We start from the raw sequence: 27,173 nt of genomic DNA, 5'->3' as shown, positions 1-27,173 counted from the left end.
GGAGAAATTACTCAAAGTACCAATGGTGTAGCCATGGAACTTCAATGGACAATTCTATTAAGAAAAACACAATGGCACTGTATTTCCATTTCAGAATGTCAACTGGGACTGACCTGTGCTATCAACATATGCCTGACTGCTGTGTAGCTTGGTCTACTTGTAGAACTCCTAGCAGTGGGAGCAGGGCCTGCCCCTAACACTTTAGCTGGCTTTTTGGAACCTACACACTATTCTGGGTTGCCTTGCCCAGCTGTAATATGGTGTGTGTGATGGGGTGGGGAGTGCTTAGCCTATATCAACTTGATATGGTATGCTTTGTTGACATGAATGGGAGGCCCTGTGCCTTTCTGAACAGAGGCAGAGGAGGAGTGCATTGGCCTGGCAGGGGCAGAAGGACGGGGAAACTGCAGTTTAGTTGTAAAATAAATGAATAGATATAATAAAAAAGAATAAAATAATATGGTAGTTGGTTTTGCCTTCAATGGATGATCGGATAGGACACAGGCTTCATCCAAGCTTTTCCTCTCTTATCCTCTTCCATCAAATATTAAGTATGATATATATTGTTGGGAGGGACTGATTAATATCAACTTCTTATGTGAGGTTTCCAAACAGTCCTTCAATTTTATGGGGCTCTGGTGCACAGTCACAGTTTAACTTACTAAACAAAATTTATGTTAATCATGATGTCTATATCTTTCTTCTTTAACCTTGTCCTTTAATGGTCCCCTAAGGTTTGTAATAAAGGAAACTCTGACAAAAGGCATCCTGCAGTCCTGAACTAGACAAATGGCCACCTCCAAGATATACACATTCTATAGTAGGCAATGATGGCAGAGAAATCATCATTGTCATTGTTATCTATGAAAAATTCTGCCAAGAATTCTTGGGATGATTTTCTTGCCAGTTCTCTTCCTATAGAAAGGGCAAAACTGCCCCAGTTATTTTTCCAACTGTCCTTGTAAGTACTAAGAAGTCTCCCTTTTTATATATTACAGATGGTATTCCACTCATATGACAAGTTCTAATATACACATCATTACTGTGGTGGTTTGAAAGAAGATGGCCCCCAATAGAAGGGGAACTATTAGGATGTCTGGCCATGAAGGAAGTATGTCATTTTGGGGGTCTGCTTTGAAGTCTCTTTTTCTCAAGCTTCCCTCAGTGTGATAGTCAGTTGACTTCCTGTTGCTTCTGAGTGAAGATGTAGCACTCTCGGCTCCAGTACAATGTCTGCCTGCAGGCTATCATGCTCCTGCCATGAGGATAATGCACTGCACCTCTGAAATTGTAAGCAAGCCACCCCAATTAAATGTTTCCTTTATAAGAGTTGCTGTGCTCATGGTGTCTCTTCACAACATCAGAGACCCTAAGTCACCAAATGACTGTCTTATGCTCTGGATCATTACCAGCAGTTAAGTTTTATTGTGGTCCCTTAGATCATCTGAGTAATTCTGACTGCTGCTCCCATCATCAACCCTCTGTCAGCTCAAAGCAGCTAAGCATTCATGGCCTCCATACCTCTTAAGAGAGTTAAGGAGATCTCTGAGAGTGGTCAGTTAGGGGGACTTCCTGGTAGGCAGAAAGATAGAGCTAGACACCATGGCTAGGTAATAAAGATGCCAGATTTCCAAGGTGTACAGTTTCTTCCTCACCTTCTTGACTTGAGACATAAGTCTTGCAGCTTTTGTCTCCAAACATATCCCCCCTGGTTGATGGTCTGGGTAACAGTTATGAACCAATCAACCATCGTATCTGTTGAACCTCCAAAGTAAGGGATAACAACTCCTCAGAGGCTTAAAAAAAAAACAAAGAAAAAACAAAAACAAACAAACAAAAACATCCCTCATGAAAACACTGGATTTTTGGCTTTTCAAGTCACCCTTCTGTTTTTTCCAGGTCTTTGTCTCTGTACATATGCTGTAAGCATGTTTCCTCACTTCCCAGTAAATATCCTCCTGTAACTGCTGATTCTGATAATATTTATGTTGTCATCCAGGTGTTCAGTTAACAAGGGGTGGATCTGTGATAGTTAAATTTGTCAGCTTGGTAGGTTTGAGTAAAAAGACAGTGACCTGACAGTTGGCATTCATCATTCTGCTTCCTTATGGTGGTTGCAATGTGATCAGAGGTCCCGAGCTCCTAAGACCATGTCTCCATTGCCATTGCCATGATGAACCATAACATGCAATCATGAGCAAGCAAAATATAGCCCCCACCCCTTCCTTGTTTTCCTTTCGCATTTTGTTGTAGGAACAAGAGGAGTCACTGTTATAAGTGTGTCAATTATAAGTTCTGGTGTCGTCCATTTCTTTTTTCTTTCTTTCTTTCTTTTTTTTTTTTTTTTTTTTTTTTTTTTTGTCGTTCATTTCTTTAAACTCCAAATGACTAAAGAGATGAAGCACTAACTTCTGTATCCCCACTTCTCACTTGTATGTAAAGTCCCCTTCATTTTCTCCAACCTAAAGTGTCTTATCTTCAATGATTTACCCACACTGATTTAGTTTTCCGCTATTAGTACAGTTTGGGGCTCAGGATGTGAGGTGATTACATGTTACACCCTGTTGCATCCTAAAGGGCACTGGGCCCTCATTCTTTATCACTGTGTGGAATTTTCTGAGTTAGGAGGCATCACAGGGCAGTTTTCTGCTGGGAGGTGCGGGCGTGAGGTTAGTAGTAAACTGCCTAACACTTTCAGGACCACAGCATAGCAGAAACACCGGCCGCCGGAAATTCCCAGCCGCAGAGCAGGAAGAGCTCTCCCGCGCACGCGCCCTGGTGACTAGCGGGGCGGAAACTGGACGCCCGAGCCCCAAGGCCGGGCAGGGGCTTGGGCTAATCGCAGCCTGTGGCGGCTGCCTGTGTTTACTGTGAGGAAGAAGTTAAGCAGCCTGTGAGAGCAAGGAGGGAGGCCGGGAGGAGGATGCGGCTTGGCCGGGGCGCCCGCTGCAGGAGCTCGCCGCCGCCTCAGCCTCGGCCCCCGGGGCCGCCGAGGGTCCGCCCGCCGCCCCGCGTGTCCGGGTAGGTGCTCCTGCCGCCGCCCGATACTGGGCCGGCTCCGCTCGGCGCCGCTGCTCCGTTCGTGCCCCCCGGCCTTGTCCCCGGGGCCCTCCCTCTGGCGGTTCTGCTTCCTCAGGACGTCCCAGGCCCTACGGGAACCCGCTGCTTTGCCCTTAGGTCCCTTTCGTTTGCATATGAACTCCCTCCTCACCTTCACCTTCGTATTTAAGGCTGCACCGTTATGCCTTTCCCTTTCTTTCCAAAGCAGGCAGCTGCACCCCTCTGTCGTCTTCAGCCGACCCCGTCATCTCAAGCTTGGGTGTTGAAAACTGTCGTCCCTGTTAGCTCATTTTAGGGCGACTTTTCCTCTCTCCAGACCACTGGAGTGTGCGTCTCCAATCACACACACTTTCTCTTATTTACCAGGATGGGACAAGCTAACTCCGTGATTCTGGGTCTAATTTTTGAATATCGACAGTTTGTCTTCCCCCTTTTCTCCTTTGCGGCTGTCTTGCCCCTAATTCTCCTTCTTAAGTATGTATATTTCTGTGCTGAAAGGGGTGATGGAATTTTCTCCCTCGAAGGAATTGATTGTCCCTGTAGAAATAAAAGCTACCCTGTCTATTTCCAGGACTGACTATTATGGTTAAGTTGCCTGCCCATTATTCCTACGTTTCTGACACTTCTATATCTGAATAATTTGGGGCTTAGTTTGACCCATTAGGAAATTTTTCTTATTTTCTTCTGCAGTTGAAATCCACTGTTTATTGGGCAGGAAAGTGAAGTAGTGAAACGCTTGTAACTCAGAAAATCACTCTCCCCCCTCCATCTGATTATAAGAGTGGCAGAATATTTTAAGTTTTTATGCAATCATTTTTGAGAGAAGTATTGCCTCATGATTAGGAGCTTAGAGAGTGTAGTTGAATTGCCGAACTCCCTACCTCTGTTCTGAATTTGAGAAAGTAATTTTATATCTCTAGCCTTTAGTATGAAGGAGATGATGATAAAACTGTTTGGCAGTAGTGCTTGCACAAGTTAATGCAGTTAAAGTTGAAAGTGCTTAGGATACAGCAAATGCTTCAGAAACGTGACCTTTATCATCATTTAGCCTAACTTGATGTGGTTGTTGGTAAGTTAAGTTGATGATAGAAAAGGAAGGTAGTTGAGAATTACATCCTTTTTTTTTTTTGATGTATAATGTATATATGATTTGGACTGCATTATTATGTCAGTTAATATTTCGTCTTTGAAATATAAGGTTTTAGCTTTGTGTTTCCCATTTTTGCATAAGAAAGTTGGGTAGTTCATATTTCAAATATCTAGAACTTGTAAAACGTTTGTTTACATTGTTTTGAGAACAAATGAAGTATGAAGCAGATTTTTCACCTTCGAAAAATTACATGATGATTTTAGTATTACATGATGACTTTAATATTAATACTGAGAGCTGGGATGGCAGTCTTTATACATGACTTTTATATTGAATCATTACATGAGGCAAAGCTCTGCCTTCATCTAGAAGACTGGCTGGTTACTAGAATTTACTCACTTGTAAGTGGTAACTTTTTTTTTCTTTTCTTTATTTGTTTATCTTTTATGAACTGTAATGTAAGATATTTTTGATTCACTTTATTATCCTAAGTAATAAAAACTTGAACTACTTGCTCTCCTAATTACACAGAAATATCTATGTACATGTATTAGTTATTAGTTATTTTCCTGTTGCTTTGATAAAATGCCATTAACCCAAAACAACATAAAGAATGTATTTTCAAGTACAGTTGGAGAGGGAGCGTCCCTGAAGGTGGTAAAGGTGTCACAGCAGGTAGTCTTGAGTGAAAAGCCAAAATAGTGTTTATTTACTACACACACAGAAACCAGAGAGAGCAAGAATTGGTGTAGCAGGTCTTTCTTTGCCCTGCCAGCCAGCTCCCAAATGATGACACAGAGACTTCTTATTAAATATGAAAGCTTGGCCTATAGCTTAGGCTTGTTCCTAACTAGCTCTTATACCTTAAAGTAACCCATACTTTTTAGTTTATGTTCTACCACATGCCCTTTTACCTTTTTTTGCTTTCTGTACCTCTGACTTGTTCTCAGTCTCCTGGTGTCTCCTCTGTGTATGTAGATTCATTCCTAGTTCCTGTTTTTGCCTGGAAGTCTATTCTCCCTGCCTAGCTATTGACCATTTGGCTTTTTATCACACCAATCACAGAGACACATATTTATACAGTGTAATTAAATATATTGCAGTAAGTTGGAGATGGGGCAATGCTAGGAACTCCCAAAGCCATCTCCCAATGATGTACTCCCTCCAGCAAGACTGAACCACCTAAGTTAGACATTCTGTAGCCTCCCAAAACAGTACTGCTAGTTGGACCAAGTGTTCAGTCACATGAACCCATGGGAGACATTTCTCATTCAGATCACCATGGTATATAACTTTTGAAATAAAGACATTTTCCCACTTAGAATATGAAATGGTTTTAGTATTACATATGGAATGTGCATTATGCTTTGGGTGACACTGACTTTACTAAAGTTATGCCTTAGCCTAGAATAGTCTTAAATTTTGCATATCTCGAATCTGTCTCCCACCTTCAATCTAGTTGTTACTAATATTAGTTTCTTGGGTTTGCTCATATTTGCATTTGTTTTTTGTCTTTAAAATAATATAGGCAGTACAATTAGAAGAAAAATAACTCATAGATTCTGACTTTTATGCTTGTAGAAACTTTGAGGGGGGAGAGGGGAGAAAGTTGGCATATAGTATCTGTCACTTAGCACTATTCCTTTAATTTATAAAGGTTCATTTCTTCTAAAAATATTAGTGATTCATCTCCTGAGCATCTTTCATGATATTAGCTGTGTACCATTCTTGAGAGAATGATTAGTTCAGAGAACAAAATACTGACTGCAGTCAAATTTCTAGGAATTAATTTCTTCAGAGACTTGGATCTAGAATGCTTTGTTAGAGGTAAAGATGATAATAACCTCCCTACCACCAACCCAGTTATAATCTAGTATGGCACTGATGGATGGCACTAAGTAAGCAGATCCATTGAAATGAGGGCTGGTATTGATATTAAAAATAATGATAGTGGCTAATGTTTACAGAACATTGTGTCAAACACATACTCACATATTAACTTATTTAGACTGGGAATCCTTTAAAGAAGGCTTTGTTGCCATTCCCTTTTGGCAAGTGAGGAACCTGAAACAGTATTACTTCCATAGTTGAGTAAGCTATGCAGTGACAAAGAATGACTTAGAGTCTGTTACCATTTGCTACCTCCTATCAAATCTACCCGTTCCTGGCTGGCTACCTTAGATAAGCTTTTCACCTTTCTGAATATCTTATTTATTTTTAAAATTGGATCTACATGCTGAGGTTTTTTTTTTTTTTTTTTTTTTTTTTTTTTTTTTAGGTTGTTTAGGGAAATAAAGGAGTGCTTTTGTAGAGTACTTGGGACAGTTTATCTGAGGCTTTATGTGTGACCAGACATGGAAAACCTTTGTGCTTGATTGCCTTGCTCATTGTCTTGTTTCATCAACACATGATAGAATGAATGTTTTAGTATGTCAGATGGCTATTAAAGTTTTTAAAAGTTTGTGGAGCAGCTTTGAATATAGCTATTAGAGTAATTTGGTTTGCACATGTAGCTCAGTGCTAGATTGGTGCACATCTAAGATTCTGCTTTCTATTCCAAGTACTTGGAGATTAAGTAATTTGGACAAGAAATGATGAAACTTTAGGGTGACAAGAGTAGAGTTGAAGTAGCTTTTATTTTACAAATACTTCTTGAAAGGCAGAATTGATAAAGCTTGGTGATAGATTAGATTTGGGATCTCAGGGAGAGAAGGCTGGCACCTGAAATGTATTACAATGAGAGGCAAGAATCCATGTATGCATATGTACCACAAGTATGCAGTGTGTGCAGAGGACAGGCATTGGCATTGAGTCTTCTGGAAATGGAGTTACAGACAACCTGTGCAGGAGCATCAAATGCACCAAACCACTTAGCCATCTCTGCAGATCCCAGGAAAACTACAGAATACACTTTGAGTTTAGCAACATGCAGACAATTTTGAATAAACTATTTGATGTTTAAATTGTTTTAATTGCCAAAGTTACCACTATAAATGTTTGGGGGTTATATAGTATGAATCATATTTTCTTTCCTGAGTTCAAGGCTATGTCTGTCTGTCTGTCTTGTCTCCTCTCCCTCCCTCCCTCCTTCCCTTCCTCCCTTCTTTCCTTCCTTTCTTTTTGACATTTGGATGCTTTACATATCTCCCCTCCCCCCTTACACACTTTTACAAACTTTTAGAAGACTCGCCATCGACCATCAGATTCTTAGTTCTAGACTTAGGTATGTAGTTAAGAATTTGGAGCATAGCTAACAGTGGACAGACAGGTAGATGAATATGTTTTTACTCTTGTGTGAATAGTGCTGTCAAAGCAGTTTGATAAGGTTGACTTGGAAGAGTGACCTTGGGTCAGAGTGTTTAACAGCAAGTTGAACCAGATGAAATGGAAAGTTAATAGCTGAGAAGTGTAAAGAAATCCTTCAGTCCTTTTGGCAGTGTGTGTAGGCAGAAATTGTTAGCTGGAAAAGCCTTAATTGAGCAGGGTCTCAGTCAAAGAGAACAGTAATGTGAAAGAAGAGGAACTTAGATTGTTTTGAGGTAATCTCTTTTGGTAGGTCAGGCTAGCCTTGAATTGTAGCCCTCTAGTGCATGGAATGAATAGTGCATTGCATGCCCAGTAAAATGGGTTTTAAATTGTTTCTACATTCTGTCATCTCCGGTGTGTGTGTGTGTGTGTGTGTGTGTGTGTGTGTGTGTGTGTGTGTGTGTGTAATTTGTACACATACATGCCATGGTGCATATGTAGAGATCAGAGGGTAATGTGAGGGAGTAACTTTCTTCCACCATGGGCTCTAGAGATTGAACACATGTCATTAGGCTTAACTGTATGTAGGTGTATTTAACTGCTGAGCTCTCTCTCACAAATGTATTTTAAAAACAAAAGGCCTAGGAAGCATTGGCTTTAAAATGAGAGAGGTTCTATGAACATATAAAATGTGCCACTGAAACACTCTGTTATAAGGTAGTTTCCTTTAATTTTATGTTAAAATAGTTGTGACTTTTGAAATTTCATTTTACAATTTCTTATTGACCTTAATATCTGCTGCTCCTATAGTCTCCCTGCTTTTTAGTTTTGTAGGTAATAGTAATATTTATGATTTTCATGTGTTTCTTGAGTTGTCATTATTATTTCTTAATTATTTGGAATAATATCTGAATTGTGTAACATAATTATATGCAACTGAAATTTCCATAGCTAAAAGCTACTAAATGTATAACTTAAGGGCCTAGGTGTCATGGCACACACTTGTTATCTGAAGCTGAGATAGCAAGATTATAAGTTCCAGAGATTCAAGGTCTAGGTAGTGAAGCAGTTTCTCTAAATGCAGAGTCAATATGGTCTTCAGATTGAAGTTGCATTGTCTCAGATTGTGGTTGTGATAGATTAAATGTACCTGTGACTTGAAAGTATGCTGGTAATAGCACCTTTAATAACACCTGTAGAATAGGAACATACTGAGAAAACATGCTCCCTACCCCCACCTTGGGATTACTGTTGGCTTACATTGCATGATTCAGAAGTGAAAATTCTAACTAAAGGAACGTTTTAATCTCTTAGTAGATAATACAGATATAAAATGTTAATGCTATGTATATTTTAACATACTTTTAAAATATTCCAGTTCTTTATTAAAAAGAACATATTGAGAGTTGGGAGATGGCTCAGGAGTTAAGACCACTGGCTGCTCTTCCTGGTACCCACAGCTCAGAACTGTCTAACTCAAGTCCCAGGTGACCCATCACTCCTTTCTGGCTTCCATGAGCATTATATGCATCGACATACAGGCAGGCAAAACATACATCATAAAATGAAAAATCAAAGAAGATGCTGTTGTTTTCTTCATGGGTATGTTTTCTGAAGAAAATAAATTTTTTTAAAATTTTTTATAAAGTATATTTGTAAACTTCTCAGTTTCCCCACCTCATGTAATTAAATAATTTAAAAAGAAGAAGAAACATTTTGAAGCTGTTTTCAGTTCATAGCAAGTTGAACAGAAGGTACACAGACATCTTAAATTTCTCCTGTGCCCATAGCATGTAGTTTCCACCATTGTCACTCTCCTCTACCAGAGCGGTCCATTTGTTATAGTTGATCAGTCTGAATTAACAGATCATTATTCCTACATATCTCTAAGAATTACTCCTATGTATATTTTATGAATTTTACCAAATTTATATTTACCTATCATGATAATGTTGTTTAGAGTATGTTTACTACCATAGAAATTCTGTGTGTAACCCATTATTCATTCAGCTGTCCTCAATCCCTGGGAAAAAAACACTTAAGTTTTTTTCTTGGTTTTCTTTTATTTATTTTTTTAAATTTAAATTTGAAACAAGCTTGTTTTACATGTCAATCCCAGTTCCCTTTCCCTCCCCTCCTTCCCTGACCCCTCCCAACCCTCATGTTCCTCTTCCTGCTCCCCAGGGAGGGTAAGGTCTTCCATGGAGGATCTTATTATCATTTGGAACAGGGTCTAGGCCTTCTCCCATGTGTCTAGACTGAGATTGTATCCCTCTATGTGGAATGGGTGCTCAAAGTTCATTCGTATACTAGGGATAAATACTGATCCACTACCAGAGGCTGTATAGACTGCTGTCCTGTGCTAGTTTCCCAGCTATCAGTCTGGGGTCCATGAGCTCTCCCTTGTTCAGGTCAGCTGTTTCTGTGGGGTAAAACCACTAAATTTAAAAAAATGATCTTGACTTTTCAAAATGTGATATAAATGAGGCTTACAATGTACACTTATTTTCTTTCACTTACTATGCATGTAAGCTTCCTGAGGCTTTCATGGCTTGAATAGAATATTGCTTTTAATTCTGAGTAGTATTCCACCTCATGGATGTTCCACCATATGTTTATTTGTCCTATTAAAAGATATATCTTCAAAGTTTTGGCAATTATGAATGTAGCTGTTACAAATAACATCTTGTATAGACATAAAATTTCAACTCCTTTGGGCAAATAATAAGCATTATAATTGTGTATAGGATTGTGTTTAATTTTATGACTCATTGATAACTGTCTTCTAAAGTAATTGTGTCACGAATTTCCTCTAGCAGTGACTAAGATAGTTTTGTTCCATATTTTTCTTTGCATTTGGGGTTGTCAGTATTTGGGACTTTGACCATTTTAGCAACTGTCTAAGTGATGGTTCATTACTATAACTTATTTCTGTAATATAAAATGAGAAGTACCTCTTCCTGTACATGTTTGGTAAATGTGTACTCTCTGTCCTAAGTGTTTTCTTGTGTTTCACGATCTTCTTATTTTCTGTTATAGGTTTTTTTGTTTTGTTTTGTTTTGTTTTGAGTATTCATTTTCTTATCAGCTGTATCATTTGAATTATTTTCTATCAGTATGGCTTGTCTTTTTGTTCTCTTAAAAGTGTCTTTAACAAGTCAGAACAGTTATTGTTCATTTTTTATGAATTGCATTAGTTATTTAATGGACAGTACTTTTGGTTTCATCTTTAAAGTCATCATCAAATCCAGGGCCATCTAGGGATTTTTCTGTTGTCTTTTAGCTGTATTGAGGCAGTTTTCAGACTTCAAAGAATGGAGTAGGGAGACAGTGAAGAGTATCAGTGGGAAGTACTTTATTGTTGATTTGGGCTAGTGGTTTGAATGAGATGTCTCCCATAGCTTGGAACATTTGAATACTGGTCCCCAGTGGAGGTATTTGGGCAATTTAGGAAGTCTGGCCTCCCTACAGGATGTATGTATATCACTGGAGAATGGACTTTGATAATTTTCTCTGTGTGATTTCCTGCTTGACATTGTTGTTTAAGTGCGTAGCTGTTTCTGCCATCAAGCCTGCTGCTTTCCTACCATAACAGATTCTTATCTTTGCCCTTTCTTCTGTAAGTTGCCTCGGTCAGAAAAGTAACTAATACACCATCAGAGAACTGTTGCAGTTCTGAGAAATGTGATAGCTCTAAACTTCTTGGGTTTGGAGGTGCCAATGAAGAGCAAGCAGTTGCTTGTAGAACTGTATACATAGAGGTGTAGCAAGTTTTGGAGGTTGCAGGAATGAATTCCCATATACAGCTGAAATTTGTGGTATTGTAATTTGAGGCAAGAATGAGCTTGTCCTGTGCCTCTTGTCCAGTCTTAGAGACTGACCCAACCAAGTTTCCTGACCAGGGCAGAAGCTCTAGCTAGTGGGCCTGTCCTCAAGAGTGTTGAGTTATTCTTCCTTCTTCTAGAGTAAGCCAGCCATCTGAGAGACAGACACTAAAGTCTTCATTCATACTTTTCCTATAAAAAGAGAAGGAACACCTGGGAACAAATTCATAGCCTTAGTCAGGAGCAGGGCTTGAGTCAACTTTCTCTTCTTGCTCTGCCTACAGCTGCTGTAGTTCTCTGCCTGTGTTTTGAAGTCAGAATTTATAAGGTATCAGGTGCATGTGATCCCAGATGACAATGTAAGCATGCAAATAAAGTGAAAAGATGAGACCAACCAGGGAAGAATTGTCAGATCTTTGGGACTGGAGAAGAGGTATATATGTTGGGGGTTGGTGTGAAAGGGAGGAAGAAAAGGGAGACCAAGAGAGAAAGACAAAGAAGGCTGGCTAGCATAGCTGAAGTAGCAAAGTTCTAAGGAGAATGAGTAGCTGAAGGGTAAGGAAGCCTGTGAGCTGGGGGAGTTTAGGGTAGGGGAAGAGGTGGGAAGAGCTGGGTTGACAGCATGGACTTTGAAATGTGTCATAGGTAGTAGTGATACTAAGGTAACCTGGAAGGCAGCTGCACTTTGGTTTGCTAATAGCACCACAGATACCATTTGTCCCTCTTGCCAGTGACTAGTCAAATGGCTTTTTTGGTAGTAGCGAATTCCCAAGGAATGCTGGCTTTTGTCTGACCACCAGGAAATTGGGTTTCCTTTGGACCTGATAATTTTGTTGCTTTTGATTGTCTACATTGTTTTAAGGAATTTTCTGTTTATGACAGATACTTATTTGTACTTTTCTCATAGTGTTCTGTCTGGTTTAGTATTAAGGTAGGCTTGACCTTCTATCAGTTTGCAGAGAATTGCTATAATTCCTTTTTTTATTATTTCTTTATTTTTGAGATTGTAATTACACCATTTCTTCTTCCCATTTTTCCTCCTTATAAACCCTCCTATTTACCCCTCCCCTTTTTTCTTTGGTGTTGCACACACACACACACACACATACACACACACACACACACACACACACACACAGTTGAATATAATATGCTCATTCTGTATGTAACTTGTATATATGTTTTCAGGGCTGAACATTTACTACGGGATAGCTAGTTGGTGTCATCTTTCCTGTGGAAGACTTTATTCTACTCTCAGCATTCCTTAGTTATCTATAGTTTTGTGTACAGGTTGAGGTCTTTTCCCTGTATACTTAATTGTGTTTATTGTTGTCCTTGAACAGCTCATGTTTAGGCAGTCATTTTGGTGAGACTTTAGAATGTATTTAAATATAATGTCATAAGAGTTTTCAAACTATTCATAATGGTCTTCCACAGGAAAGATGACACCGATTAGCTATCCAGTAGTAAATGTTCAGCCTTGGTTTTTACTTTTTATCATTAGGCTCCTTATCCATTTTTCTATCAGATCCTCTCATACTGTTTATCTGCTTTTTAATCCAAGTTAGATGAAGGTAGCTGATACTCAACCACTGTCTCAGGAATTAAATAATCTGAAGAAAACTTCATCAAACAATGGAATTGATTTATATTATCATTGAGTTGTTGAATATCTCTATCAAAGCTCACTGAAGTTACTTTTAAAAATTATGTATAAGACTTTTTACCTTGGTTTTAGTATTTTGTTCAATTTTGGAATTGTGAAAACATTTTGAGTTTTGTTTTGTCTTGGTTTTCCTTGTCTTTGAAATGTTTTGGTTTCTTATCATTTGTCCTTCATCTCCTGACATTCATTCCTCCTTAAGTACATAATTCTGTGTTTTTCTGCTGCTTTTCCCATTACCTTGCCAAGCCTTTAACTTGGGAATTCTATGAGGGCCTGAAGATAAAGATACTAGGCTAAAGGCCTGGCAAGGTCACAAGAAAATATCAAGAAACTTCAACTCCATAGAGATTTTGGTTAATGCTTCTTATCCAAATTATACAAAAGACATTATCGACTAATGAAAGTATTAGTGATGTTTTATACTTTTAAGTACTGATGTTTCTTGATTTAATTACTATCTAAAATGTTCCATAGTACATTTTTCTGAGATTAAAAATTAATTAATATTTTAGTTATATAAAGGAGAGACAATATTGTAACAACTGCTTTTTAAAACTACCATTTTTAACTGTTTATAAGTAAGACAGTTCATCAAATGCAAATAACTGTAAATAGTGGGAACTATGTAGTCTATGTAAATTTTATTTTAAAAATTTGTTTCATCTGTAATCTTCACTCCATTAGGCCAAACTGTTCATTATTATATAATTTTAGACACAATAATCTATGTCACATGTAAATATTATGTCTGATACAGAAGGTGAAAAAAATTCAGACTGGATCATAATGGCTAATAGTTTTGATATGATCTAGGAGTTTCCTTCTTAATGGCCTTTACTGGCTGTTTGTCTCTCCAGAAGACTGTTGTCCTGCCCACTACTCAGGCTTATCTATATTCGATCATGGAATAAGATTTCTAGCTATGAGGGACCTTATTAATAAGCAATACATGGCTTGCAAAGTGCACAAAATGTGATGTTTGCCCAACAGAGTGAACTCTGAAGGAAAAACTCATGAAAAGAAGTTGCATCTGGCTGTGAACAAAAAGTTCTGAAAGGACTCTCTGCAGAGACTGGTTGATTATAATTTCAGTCCTGTGAGAATGCTTTAGGTCCACAGGTTAATTGTATTGAACTAAGTTCTGGCCCTCTGCAACAACAGCTATTCTCTTTCTCTTTGCCAGTCTCTGTATATGCACTAATATCTGTGACAATAGATTTAAAAAAAAAAAAAAAAAAACTCAAATATCAAACAGGCAGTTTGATGTTAGTTTGTTGTTATTTGGAGATACAAGGTTAAATTACAATTTATAATTTGTTTCTTCATTTGAAGTGACTTTAAAAACTTAAAACTGTATAAATGTATTACACATTTTGCAAACTTGTATCTACCTCTTCCTTGGTTTGCTAAGTTAGCTACAGTTTGGATCATTTTTGTCTTGTCAGTGCTTTAAACTATCAGTAAAATTTTCAAAGCTTTGTAAGCAGATACCAAAGTAACTGTACTCTTACTGACTTCCTGACTTGAAGATGATGCTTTACATCCTTCAGTAACCCTGTCCTTTTTTATTGTGCTTGGGCTACTTACATATATTTTCACATATACATGTGTGTATATATTTGAGTAAGAGTGCATTTTAGTGAATTTAAACTTCCTCAAAAAAAAAAAAAAAAAAAAAAGTGGGGGCGGGGTAGGTAGCCAGATTTCTGCTGCCTTGCTTATTCTCTTAAGCTGTATTCAACTATAGAAAATTGTATCCCAAATATTTGAGTGATATATTAAATTGAAATTGAGTACTGCCTCCTCTTCTTGTCTTTTCCTTTTTTCTACAGGGCCCAAATCAGTGTAGGCTCCCCACAGATACTCACATGGGTTAATGATTAAGAGAAAGTAGTTGAATAAATGAGTAAGTGGTTTAAAAATAATTCAAAGAGATTATGAAGTTGGCATAGTGAGTAGTCTGCCTACTGCTCTGATTCAATGTGCTGTTTACATACTTCAGTTGCTTAAAATAATGTTACCTACAGACTGTCTTAGGGTTTCTGTTGCTGTGATGAAACACCATGACCAGAAAGCAAGTTGGGGAGGAAAGGGCGTGTTTTACTTATACTTCCACATCCCTCTTTATCATTGAACAAAGGAGCTAAAACTAGGCAGGAACCTTGAGGCAGGAGCTGATGGCAAAAGCTATAGAGGGGTACTGCTTACTGCTTTTCTCTTTATGGCTTGAGTAGCCTGTTTTCCCATAGAACCCAGGACCCCCCACCCCCCGCCAGAGAAGGAACCAACCAAAGTGGGCTGGTTCAATCACTAATTAAGAAAATGCCTTACAGATGGAGCTTATGGGGGGCATTTTATCAGTTGAGGATCCTTTCTTTCAGATAACTCTACCTTTTGTCAAGTTGAATCAAAACTAGCCACTGCATAGACTATGCTAAGTCAAGCCGACTTTAAAATTGCTATTAACTGTCTTTTGGAAATGGTCTTTAATGATGAAGCATTTTGCTTTATTTATTTTAAGGAGTGATTAGTTATAAGCATAGATGCCAAGGGCTTGCATACTCACTACGCCCTGTATGTGTGCGGTTATACAAGTAATAAGACAACAATTGGGCATATTTGTTACAAGCTTGACACAAATATTACAAATGATGATTTTAAAACTGATACCCAGAGATCTAGTGACATGAATTTCTTAAGTTACCAGGCCCAAGTCGTGTTCTGGATGGCCTGTAGCTGATTGTGAGAATATTATGTGGTGTAATAAGGTAAATAGTGGGTAGTTTGGCGATCTTTCTGTTAATTTATGGTAGAACTGATTAGGACCTAGTGCTTTTTATTTTTATTCTTTGAAATTTTCATAAATGTATAAAATATTTTCTGATCATAACTCCTAACTCTTCTCATATGACTCCTCCTAAGAAGTCCCCAGCCAACTTCATGTCCTGTTTGAAATTGTAGTTTTACATTTCAATTATTTGTGTGTGTATGTGTGAACACGTGTGCTGTGGTGCTTAAGGTGAGAGGTCATCTTTGGGAAATCACTTTTCTCCTTTTACTCTATTGGTTCTAGGGGTCAAACTCAGGTCATCAGGCTGGGTGGTTTACCGTTGAGCCATCTTGCATCCTCCCCACTCCCTTAAACCAGTGAGTCCAATTAGTTTTGCCAGTGTGGGTGGAAGGCCATCATTTGGTACATGAGCATACTATCCATTGTTATACCTCAACAAAAAAATTACTCTCCCTTCACAGTAGCTCTTCATTGCCAGTAGAGTTCCTCAGCTAGAGATAAGGCCTCAGGCCCGCTGTCTTTCACTTCTAGACTGGAATTTTGACTGGTTTCATTCAGTTTTGCTAAGCTAAACTGCTTCGAGGTTCTTGTGTAAGTGCTGCATATTGTCTACAAGACAACATTTTGTAGCACTTCTTCTTATTCTCAGGCTCTTACATTCTTTTTGCCCATCCCTGAGCTGTGTGGGGATAAGGAGAGGTTGATAGAGGTGTCCTATGTAATATTGAGCACACATGATCACTTATTCTCAGTACTTTTACCAGTTATGAATCTCATATTAAACAATTCCTACTATGGAAAGAAACCTTTCTATCCAAAATTGAGATTAGTGCAATTTTATATGTATAAGTGTAAACATAAATATTTGGAAGGCCATTTATCCAAACAACAATGGACCCTCAACAACAACAATAACACACACACACACACACACACACACACACACACACACACACACACACCCTGCACACTCCAGGGACTTTGGGATGATAGGACTGTTTAATATGAATTGCCTGACAATCAAATATAGATTCAGGTTTTATAAAGTTAGCATATTGGATTATGTACTTCCCTTTCCCTGCTTAAAATATACTTCTTTAAAATGGAAGTTCCAGTTGTATCAGTCTTTCAGTTCCAGAGAAAAACGACCAAATTCTATCCAACACCTAGTTCTCTTCCTGAACTGTGCCTGCCTGCAGTTATTAGGTTTCTCTGAAAGTTTTCTTTCTTAGCACTAGTCAGTGGTACCTATCTCTGTGAAGAATAGTCATCTTTCCCTACCTCTCAAGCACCCAGTCCTTCTGATAGTTTATATCATGAAAGTATTTATATAGTACACTATATTTTCTTCAGTATTTTCTAAGTTAGTCCTAAAATATTTAATTCTAGAAATATGTGAATATATGCACACTCACAATCAAAGTTGAATGGCGTCATAAAGTAGCTATATTCCTATGTGTGTTAGCATTACCCACTGAAAAATTTCTTGTAGATTTTCGTAACTCTTTCTAGTTCTTCCTTTTCCCCTGGAACTATAGCATTCTTGTTTATTCAACTTTTGAATTTTCTTTCTCAGATTTCTTTTTTATTTGGTTACAGCTGTAGTTCCCAAAATGATATAACCACATTATAAGGGATATAAAATATACTATGAAGGGGGAGGGTTAGAAAAGAAATCATCTGCTGTGTGATACAGAAAATTTTCAAGGTTGGGTTGATAATGCAATATTGAGTAATTGTTAGTGGAGGTGAGTGAACTGTTTAAGTGTAGTTTGAAACTATTCTTTATTGAGATTCAATTGTGAATAAATTTGATTATGGAATTCCGAGCTCATGTTTTCCTCAAAAAATATTAACAAATTTTTTTTTCCTTTTTTTTTTTTTTAAATTTAAATTAGGATCAAGCTTCTTTTACATGTCAATCCCAGTTCCCTCTCCTTCCTCTCATCCCCTGCCCTGCACCAGCCCCCTATCTTATTCCCTTTCTGCTAGCCAGGGAGAGTGAGACCTTCCATGGGAGATCTTCAAAGTCTGTCACATCATTTGGAGCAGGCCCTCCCCCTTGTGTCTGGGATGATAGGATATCCCTCTATGTGGAATGGGTTCCCAAAGTCCATTCCTATACTAGGGATAAATATTGATCCACTTCCAGAGGCCCCATAGACTGCCCAGTCCTCCTAATTAACACCCACATTCAGGGGGTCTGGGTCAGTCCTTTGCTGGTTTCCCAGCCATCAGACTGGTGTGCATGAGCTCCCTCTTGTTCAGGTCAGCTGATTTTTGTGGGTTTCTCCAGCCAGGTCTTGACCCCTCTGCTCATCACTCCTCCTTCTCTGCAATTGGATTCTAGGAGTTCGGCTCAGTGTTTAGCTGTGTGTGTCTGCTTCTGCTTCTACTTCCGTCAGCTCTAGGATGGCATATAAGGTAGTCATCAATGTCATTATCGGGGAAGGTCATTTAAGGTAGCCTCTCCACTATTGCTTAGATTGTTGAGGTCATCCTTATAGGTCTCTTGACATTTCCCTAGTGCCAGAATAGTTCCCTCTATTCTTCCCCTGATGCAATCTTCCTGATCCCTCCTGTACTCCTCTCCTCTTCTCCCTGTCTCTTTCTCCTAATCCCTTCTCCCCTTCCCCTATGCTCCCAATCTGCTCTGGAGTTCGTGTCCCTTTCCCCTTCTCTGGGGGACCATGTATGCCTCTCTTAAGGTCCTTGTATCCTATCTTCTCTAGCAGTAGGAATTGTAGGCTGGTAATCATTTGCTTTATGTCTAAAATCCATATAGGAGTGAGTACATACCATATTTGTCTTTTTGTGAATGGGTTACCTCACTTGGGTAGTTCTATCCATTTGTCTGTGAATTTCAAGATTCCATTGTTTTTTTTTTTTTTTTCCTTCTGAGTAGTACTCCATTGTGTAAAGGTGCCACATTTTCTTTATCCATTCTTCAGTTGAGGGACATCTAGGTTGCTTCCAGGTTCTGGCTATTATAAATAATGTTGTTATGAGCATAGTTGAACAGATGCCCTTGTTATGTGCATCTTTGGATGGGTATATACCGAAGAGTGGAATTACTGGATCTTGTGGTAGATTGATTCCTATTTTCTTGAGGAACCGCCGTACTAATTTCCAAAGTGACTATACAAGTTTGCACTCTCACCAGCAGTGGAGGAGTGTTCCCCTCTCTCCACATCTTCTCCAACATAAACTGTTATTGGTGTTTTTGATTTTAGCCTTTCTTACAAAAGTAAGATTGTATCTCAGAGTTCTTTTGATTTGCATTTCCCTGATGGCTAAGAATGTTGAGCACTTTCTTAAGTGTCTTTCAGCCATTTTATTTTCCTCTATTGAGAATTCTTTATTTAGTTCTGTACCTCCCTTTTTAATTAGATGAGTTGGTGTTTTAGTGACTAGCTTCTTGAATTCTTTATATATTTTGGAAATCAACCCTTTGTCAGATTTTTTTCCCATTCTGTGGGCTGCTGTTTTGTCTTGTTGACTGTGTTCTTTGCTTACAGCAGCTTCTCAGTGTCAGGAGTTCTCATTTATTTATTGCTGATCTCTGTGTCTGTTATGTTCAGGAAGCGGTCTCCTATACCAATTTGTTCAAGAGTACCTCCTACTTTCTCTTCTAAGAGGTTCAGTGTGGCTGAATTTATGTTGAGGTCTTTGATCCATTTGGACTTAAGTTTTGTTAATAGTGACAGATATGGATCTATCTGCAGTCTTCTACACACCAGCATCCAGATATCCCAGCACCATTTTTACCAGTACTTATTATTTGTGTTAGCAGTGTGGTTTTCTCTCAAGTTGTGCAGATCTGTTTGCTCATCAGTGTTCTTCTGAGTGGAAATGCTGTGTACACTGCCAATATAAATTCTTTGTGTCCTCTTTGTTTCTCATGAACTGACATGCTTAGAAGAAAATAGTTGTGGTTCACTGTTCCATGTCCTTTGGAGGATGATTCTTAGAATTTGACAAGATGATAAAACCATGTCTCATCCTTGTGAAACGGCAGCTGGGTCAGTCAGCCCAGTCTAGTCTATTTATGAAATGATGCTCCTGATGATTGCATTTGGCTTTCTCTGGCTCTTTGTACTTATAAAAAGACACTTCCCCCAACCAGGTAATATTTCTAGTACCTTTAATTGTAGTACTTCTCTTATTTCTTTTGTAATTTCTTATATTTTCTTCTTTGAATATCTAAAAATTTATCTCTTTCCATCTGTGTGCCCTCTTTTAAATTTTGAGTCCTATTAGGGCTTGCTTACCATTTTCCTCATGAATATTTTATCTCATTGGTATATTTGGGATAAACTGACAGATAAACAATATGCATGTTACTGTCTCAAACTGTACTGTTTTAAAGTTCCATCATAAGTAAAGTGTCTTGAAATTGGACAGTTGGATAGAAGGCCTTATATCTTTGTCATATGTAGAGATCCTGAACTCCATTTCCACCACTTTGTTGTGTTGTTTTAACCAAATAGTTTGTGTTACTAACATGCTTGAAAGAATTTATCTTCAAGCATCTAGTGTAAGCCTTTCCTGAAAACAGGCAAGCACAGCCAAATTATTCTGTGACAGGATATCACTGAGGTGTCTAGGCCGATCTTAAACTCATTATGTAGCTAAGGAATACCTTATACTTGGAAATCTTCTGCTTCTGACTTTTTGAGTATTTTGAATTAGAAGTGTGCACCAACACCATTGCTAGTCACTGTCAAATGCTTTTCTGCCAACTATCAAAGTGAGCTTTTACATTGTTTTATGATTAATGTAATAAATTGTAATGATAGATTTAATAATAATCATTCAATTACTTTTAATGCGTTCCACTGTATAATAGTACCAGTGCTTACAATTCACATACATACAAAATGAAGGGTGCTGTCCTCATAAGGAAGAAAAAAAAAATCAAAGAGATGCTAAAAATGATGCTAAAGAATGACCATTTCATTATGAATTTGTGGATTATTAAAATGAATTTACTCTTTTCTCTTGACAAGTATAGTTATTGTGTATCTTTTTTATTTTTAAAAATTTTGTTGTCGTTGTTTTGAATCAGGGTTTCTCTGTGTAGCTTTGGAGCCTATTTTGACACTTGCTGTAGACCAGAGTGGCCTCAGACTCACAGAGATCCACCTGCCTCTGCCTCCTGAGTGCTGGGATTAAAGTTGTGCACCACCACCACCAGGCCGTGTATGTGTATTAGATTTATTAAGTCAAAACTTACTTTTTGATTCTATTTAATTTCTTTGGTCCTGTTTTATTTACCTTTTTCTAAGCTTATTTCTTATTCAAATTTTCTTTCATAAACCTTTCTTTTCCTCATTTTCTATGGTATAATGGTAGCACATTGACATGCCACTTTTTATTTTACTTTTTATTAGTTCATTGAGAATTTTGTACAATGTGCTTTGATCATGTTCTCCTCCTGTCTTAGTTACGGTTTCTGTTACTGTGATAAAATACCACAACCAAAGCAACTTGTGGAGATAAGGGTTTATTTCATCCTTCTACTCTCAGGCCACACTTTAATTACTGGAGCAAGTCAGGGCAGGAACTCAAAGTAGAAACTTAAGCAGAGGTCTTAGAGGAACACTGCTTATCCTCACAGTTTGCTCAGCCTGAGTTTGTACAGTACACAGGATCACTTGCCCAAGGATGGTACCACCCATCGTGAGCAGGGCCCACCCACATCTATCATCAGTCAGGACACTATGCTTCATACCTGTAGGTCAGTCTCAAAGAGGCATTTTCTCAATTATTGTTTCCTTTTCTCAGGTAATTCTACCTTATGTCCAGTTGATATATAACTAGCTAAGATACGCCTAGTTCAGTAGTTTTCAACCTTCCTAGTCCTGCTATCCTTTAATACAGTTCTTCATGTTTTGGTGATACCCAACCATAAAATTATTTTCATTGCTACTTCGTAACTGTAATTTTGCTACTGTTATGAATTGTAATGTAAATATCTGTGCTTTCCAGTGGTCTTAGGTTAGCCCTGTGAAAGTCATTCAACATTAACCCCTCCACCTCCCTCCCCACACACACACAAAGAGATAGTAACCTGCAGGTTGAGAACAATAGGCATTTAATTCTATGAAGTTTCGTCTTAGAACTGCCTTTACTTCCCATAGATTGCAGTATATTGTGTTTTCATTTTTGTTCAGTTCTAGAGATTTAAAATTTTCCTTCTTCATTTCTTTGTCAAATTCTCATTCAGTAGTGTATTCTTTCCATGAATTTGTGTAATTTCTTCTTTCTATTGCTATTGATATCCACAATGTCCGATAGAATGCAAAATGTTATTTCAATTTTCCTGTGAATGGTAAGACTTGCTTTGTGCCCTTATGTGGTTGATTTTGGCGGAAACTTCATGGGCTGCTGAGAAGAATATATTTTTTATAGTGTTTGGGAGGAATGTTCTATAGATATCTAATAGGTTCATTTGATTTGTGATGTTATTAACTCTAGGCTTTTGTTGTTGTTGTTGCTGCTGTTGTTTTTTCTAGATGACTGTTTTAATCTGTGAAAGTCGAGTATCAGAATTGCCCATTATCACTGTGGGTAATTTGATACCACTATCAAAATTCAGTCTTTGATTTTAAGACATCTAATAGATTTTCCTATATTGAATTTGGTGCCTTTGTGTTTGGTGCTTATATGCTTAGAATTATATAATCACATTGGTGTCCTTATCTTTTCTAACTAACTTTAGTTTGAAGTCTATTTTGTCAGATACTAGAATAGTTGTCTCTCTTTGGTTCTTAGTTCTATTTTCTTAGAAAGCCTTTCCTATCCTTTACCCTCAGGTGGTAGCTATCATTGATGGTGAAGCATGTTTCTTGAAGGCAGGAAAAAGATGGATGTATAATTCAATCCGTGAATCTGTGCCTTTTCACTGAGAAATTGAGACCATTAGTATTCAGAGCTATTTGAACAATGTGTGCTAGTTCATGTCAGTTTGTTGATTTTTGTGGTGGGTTTTATTTGTTTGTTTTTCTTTTTTTCTGATTTCTTTTGATAACCACCTGTCCTGGAATTTTTGTTATTGTTGCTGTTCTGTTTGGGTTTGGATTAGTTTGTTTTTTTCTTGTTGTTTGCTTGATCCCTCTGACTTCTTGGGTATGGTTTTTGTTTTGTTCTGTTTTTTTTTTTTTGTTGTTGTTGTTGTTTTGATTTGTTGTTGTTCAGGTTACTCACTTGTATCCAATGTGAAACATTTTTAGTAGGTAACTACTTATAATCTCTTTTTTATCCTGGAAAGTTTTTATTTCTCCTTTAACTTTAATGGTTTTTCTTGCTATAATAATCTGTTTGACAATTGTTGTCTTTTGAAACTTGGAAAATATCTTTCCAGGGCCATTTGGCTTTGAAGATTTCTGTCAAATATTGTAGTATTCCAGTTGTCCTCCCTTTGTATGTGACTTGACATTTTTCATTTTTTGCTTTCAGTATTTTTTCTGTATCATATATTTATAAATGTTTAACTGTAATACATGATGGGGAGTTACTTTTGCTGTTTTGTAGGTACCTATGGTCAGGCATCTTTTTCTAGTAGGAGAATTTTCTTGTATATATTGCTAAAGATATTCTGTATGCTTTCCCTTAGGTGTTCTCCATAATTCAGGGTTAGGCTTTTTTCATGATGTTACAACATTTTACCATGTTCTGTTTATCATTTTTTTTCAAACTTTTCCTTGATGTTTACCAGGTGTTCCCATTCTGCTGCTTCATCTAACACCCCTGCCTTTTCTGTTTTTAAAGTTTTCAGCTTTGTTGGTGAGGCTTTCTACTGTGGCTTTTAATTGGCTTACTGAATTTTTCATACTAAGCATTATTAAAGCTTGGGTTTTCTTCATAGAATCAAAGTCTATTTTCCTGTTTTAGATTGACTTCCTTATTTCACTCATTTCTTTGTCTTTGTGTTCTTTGAATTGTTTTACCACATTTACAATTACTCTTTTCAATTCTGTGTTTGGGAGTTTTTCCAGATTATTTCTAATAAGGACCATTATGGGATTTAATTTTTTAGATGAGATTTTTTTTAATGTTTTTATTTCTGTATTTGAATTTGTTCATTTGTAGTTGGTTAAATTTTTCTTTCTTTTTTGTTCTGATCACCTTCTTTCACCATTGGTGTTTCTAGTGTTCAGAATGAAGTTCATAGCAGGGTCGGGATGTCTATGTTCCCCATTTGTATGATATTGGAAACTATGGCTCATCTGTTTTTTAGCTATAGTCTGGGGCCTTCTGTGAAATGATCAAGTTATTTGGAACAAGTGTCCCTTGGCAGTTATTTACTGGGTATCAAGGCTGGATAAGGCAACTGAGGATTTCAAGCAGGCAGTTGACAGCCCTCTCTTAAGTTGTGAAGGGAGAGCTTGATTGGGTTTCTCCAGCTATGACTGGAAAGTGCTTTATGGGGAACAGGCTGAGAACTGTGGAGTCCCAAAGGAAGAAAGAGAGATAGGAGGAAGTGATGTTTCTGACAAGCCATTATGAGGCTTAGAAGTGACCTGAATGAAAAGGGCTGACAGGGGGAATTCAGGTAACCTATATGTGTCTTTATGATATATGGGCAAGGTGGAGTGTCCTTGGTGCACAGTGATCCTAAAACTTTTAAATGCAGGTGTTTAACTGCTTATCTTAACTCTGAGCACTGCTCTTACCTCATGCCCTAAGCTATGGTATGTTGTTGTTGTTGTTATTCTTTTTTTTTTTTTTTTTTTTTTTTTTTTTATGTCTCAATGTATTTTGTAGCCTAGAGTGTTTTTTCCATTTGTTATTTTCACATGTTTATGCATTTTAATTGTTATAAGTTTCTAGTTTGGCTCTTAAAATCAAAGGGAATACTTTATATAACTTAAATCGTAAAATTTGTTGAATTGTTTTATGGACTTCAGCTGTTAATGGACGAAATGACTATTGGTCTGATTCTTTTATAGTACTGTTAAAGCCATCTTGTTATGACTTGGTTCTTCTGTATATTATAGAAGTTGAGTAATGTTGTATGTATCTACTAATAGCAAATGTTCCTTTTTTGTTTCTACTCTGTTAATTATTGCATGATATAATTACAGGGTTCTCTGTGTGTGAATTACATATAACTCTTTATTATATGACTCTTTCAGCAGACACTGTACTTTCAATTTTAAACTTTGGTGTCTTCTTTGGCTAGCACTATTATATTCTCATGATATTCAACTATAGCAAGGTACACTTGCCATTCAACCATGCAAATAAATACAACTGTGTATTGTATAGTTACACTGTGATGTTCAGTGTGTTTTTAAACCTAGGATGGATTTATCATGGCATGGTGTGTCATATATCCATAGAATAAGGGAAAAAATCGTTTATTTGTTTATTGATTCACATAGATTGTTGCTGTAGATATTATTTTATATTGTCATTTTGTGGGGTATTTCTTTTCCTTGTTGTCCATTGGCCACTAGGCTACAAGAACAAAGAAAGCAGAGGTGGCCTGCAGGGCTTTGTGAGGCCTGTGAGTACAATGGCAGTAGCTTTTTGGAGACAGTTTCAGCATTAGAGCTCAGTTTTCTTCCAGAGTGAGGGAAAATGTATAGGATGGAGAAAGCAGCCAGGGCATACCTAATTTTATTTGGCAGCATGCTCATATCATACAAATGAGAGCACAAACCCTAATTATCGTATTGCGAAAAGATTTTGCCTGAATGGCATTAGATATTTTTTTTTTCTTTTAAACTCATTGTTCATCTTTGTTCCTTATTCTGGTATTTGCCTAATATTATAAATTGATAGTTTATTATTCTATTTTAACCTATGCTATTTGATTGTCATCTGTAAAATTAAACCTTGAATCAGTGGGTCTGTTGCATCTCTATTCTTTTTTAGGGTATTTAGCAGTATTTTATGGGAGGAGCATAGGCTTGAAGCCAGGCAAATTTGTGTTCAATCCCTTGTCAACTACTTACATTATAAAGTATAAATTTTTAAAACATTCTAAATCTTTTTCCTAGTGGATAAGGTGAGATTATTGCTGCTGACAGTGCAGGGGAGGGGGGAGGCGGGGGGGGGGGTGTCTTAGCCCAGCCAGGGAAAACTGAGCTGGGTCCCAGGAATGGTAAGTGTGCTGCCTGCCCTTCTGTAGCCTCCCAGAATCCTGGAGAAAATCAGATGTAGATGTAGCAGGGAGTGTGGTCAAGCAGGAACTTGTTTATTGTCCCTTAGCAGGCATCTTTTAAAGGAAAAAAACGCAGAGCAGGAAAACAGACAGCCAATGGTTTTAAAAGTCAGCCTATCATGCATCTAGTCGCCCTTATGCTTTACTTAGTGATCATGAGCTGTTCATTCAGTGACCTCATCTGGTTCTATCTAGGCAACCAATCATCTTTTTTTTTTTTTGTAAATAACTTAGGACTTCCCTTCAGCACCATCTTTGACTGGCTTGTGTGCCTTACAGACAGCATTTCTGGAGAAAAAATCAGTCACAATACCTTATAAAGTGTTCAAGATGCAGTTGAGCAGTATTCTCCATGCCTTGTCATAGATACTTCATTTGAGTAGAATCCAGATTTAAGAGCCATCCTTTCTAACCATTGAAACCTTTTTATTTTAGTTTATTCTTGAGTAGTTTGGTTCTATGGGTTAGGCATTGTGTACCATAAGGAGAACATTTGAATACTTTCAAGGTTACCCCCATTGTCCTCATTTTCAGTTTTACTTATCTGCTTATGGATACCTGAGTTTATCATTGTGCTTCATACATGTTATGACAGGTTCTGTTGATTTATTTCCTTATTTTATATAACCTGTGAGTATCATCTGGGTTCTTATGTTAGAACTGGTAGCAATAATGAAAAGGGAAACAACACAATCTAAGGAAAGATTAATTTGAATGTTGTTCTATTTGAGATGTTCTGTGATGTTGCATACACCTCTGTATTGGAACCTATTCTCCAGCCCCTAATTTTATACTGCTTTCCCTGTCTTAGTATATGGTATTGACATTCTTCCATTTCTCAAATACTAAACAAGAACTTATTCTTGATTGCCCCTCACCTTAATTTCAGTTCATCAAAAATTTTGCTGATCCCCAAATTTTTTTCCAATAAGAGGATCCTTTTCTTTAATTTTATTGTGGTATCCTTAATATCCTCATAATTTGTTTTTCAGCATGTATTCTCCCCTATCTTTTGGTAAACCAGTGTGTGTTGTGAAAGTTCTTTTTATTTGCCCTATTACCTAAACTGTGCATATTTTTCCTTAAAATTTTGAAGTGACATCAGGCACATTTGACTACTATCCATGTTGTCAGTACTCTCATAGGCTTTCCAGCACAAGACATTCACATTTGCTGCCCTTCTCTCCTCCAATTTACTGGCTTTGACTTGTGTTTGATGTTATTTAATCTTCTGCTCTTCAGTTCAAATATTTTTTTAGAGAAGCTATAGGGATTACCCCATTCTGCAATAGCCTCCTTCAAGTCTAACTGAAGATTTCTCA

The 27,173-nt window shown here is 37.5% G+C and overlaps 1 protein-coding gene across 1 annotated transcript in view; it reads left to right on the top strand.

Annotated features, from left to right (window-relative positions):
- The first annotated feature begins 2,761 nt into the window (after positions 1–2,761).
- Positions 2,762–27,173, top strand: part of Spopl (speckle type BTB/POZ protein like) — a 49,949-nt gene continuing 25,537 nt past the window's right edge. Inside the window, exon 1 of the mRNA XM_051184743.1 lies at positions 2,762–3,021. The gene's annotated coding sequence lies outside the window, so the exon portion shown is untranslated. The remainder of the gene's footprint in view (positions 3,022–27,173) is intronic.

This window comes from Phodopus roborovskii, unplaced genomic scaffold (genome assembly GCF_943737965.1).
Source record: "Phodopus roborovskii unplaced genomic scaffold, PHOROB, whole genome shotgun sequence".
Classification (NCBI taxonomy): Eukaryota; Metazoa; Chordata; class Mammalia; order Rodentia; family Cricetidae; genus Phodopus; species Phodopus roborovskii.
The sequence above is the reverse complement of the archived record's forward strand: the minus strand, read 5'-3'. Positions and strand labels throughout refer to the sequence as shown.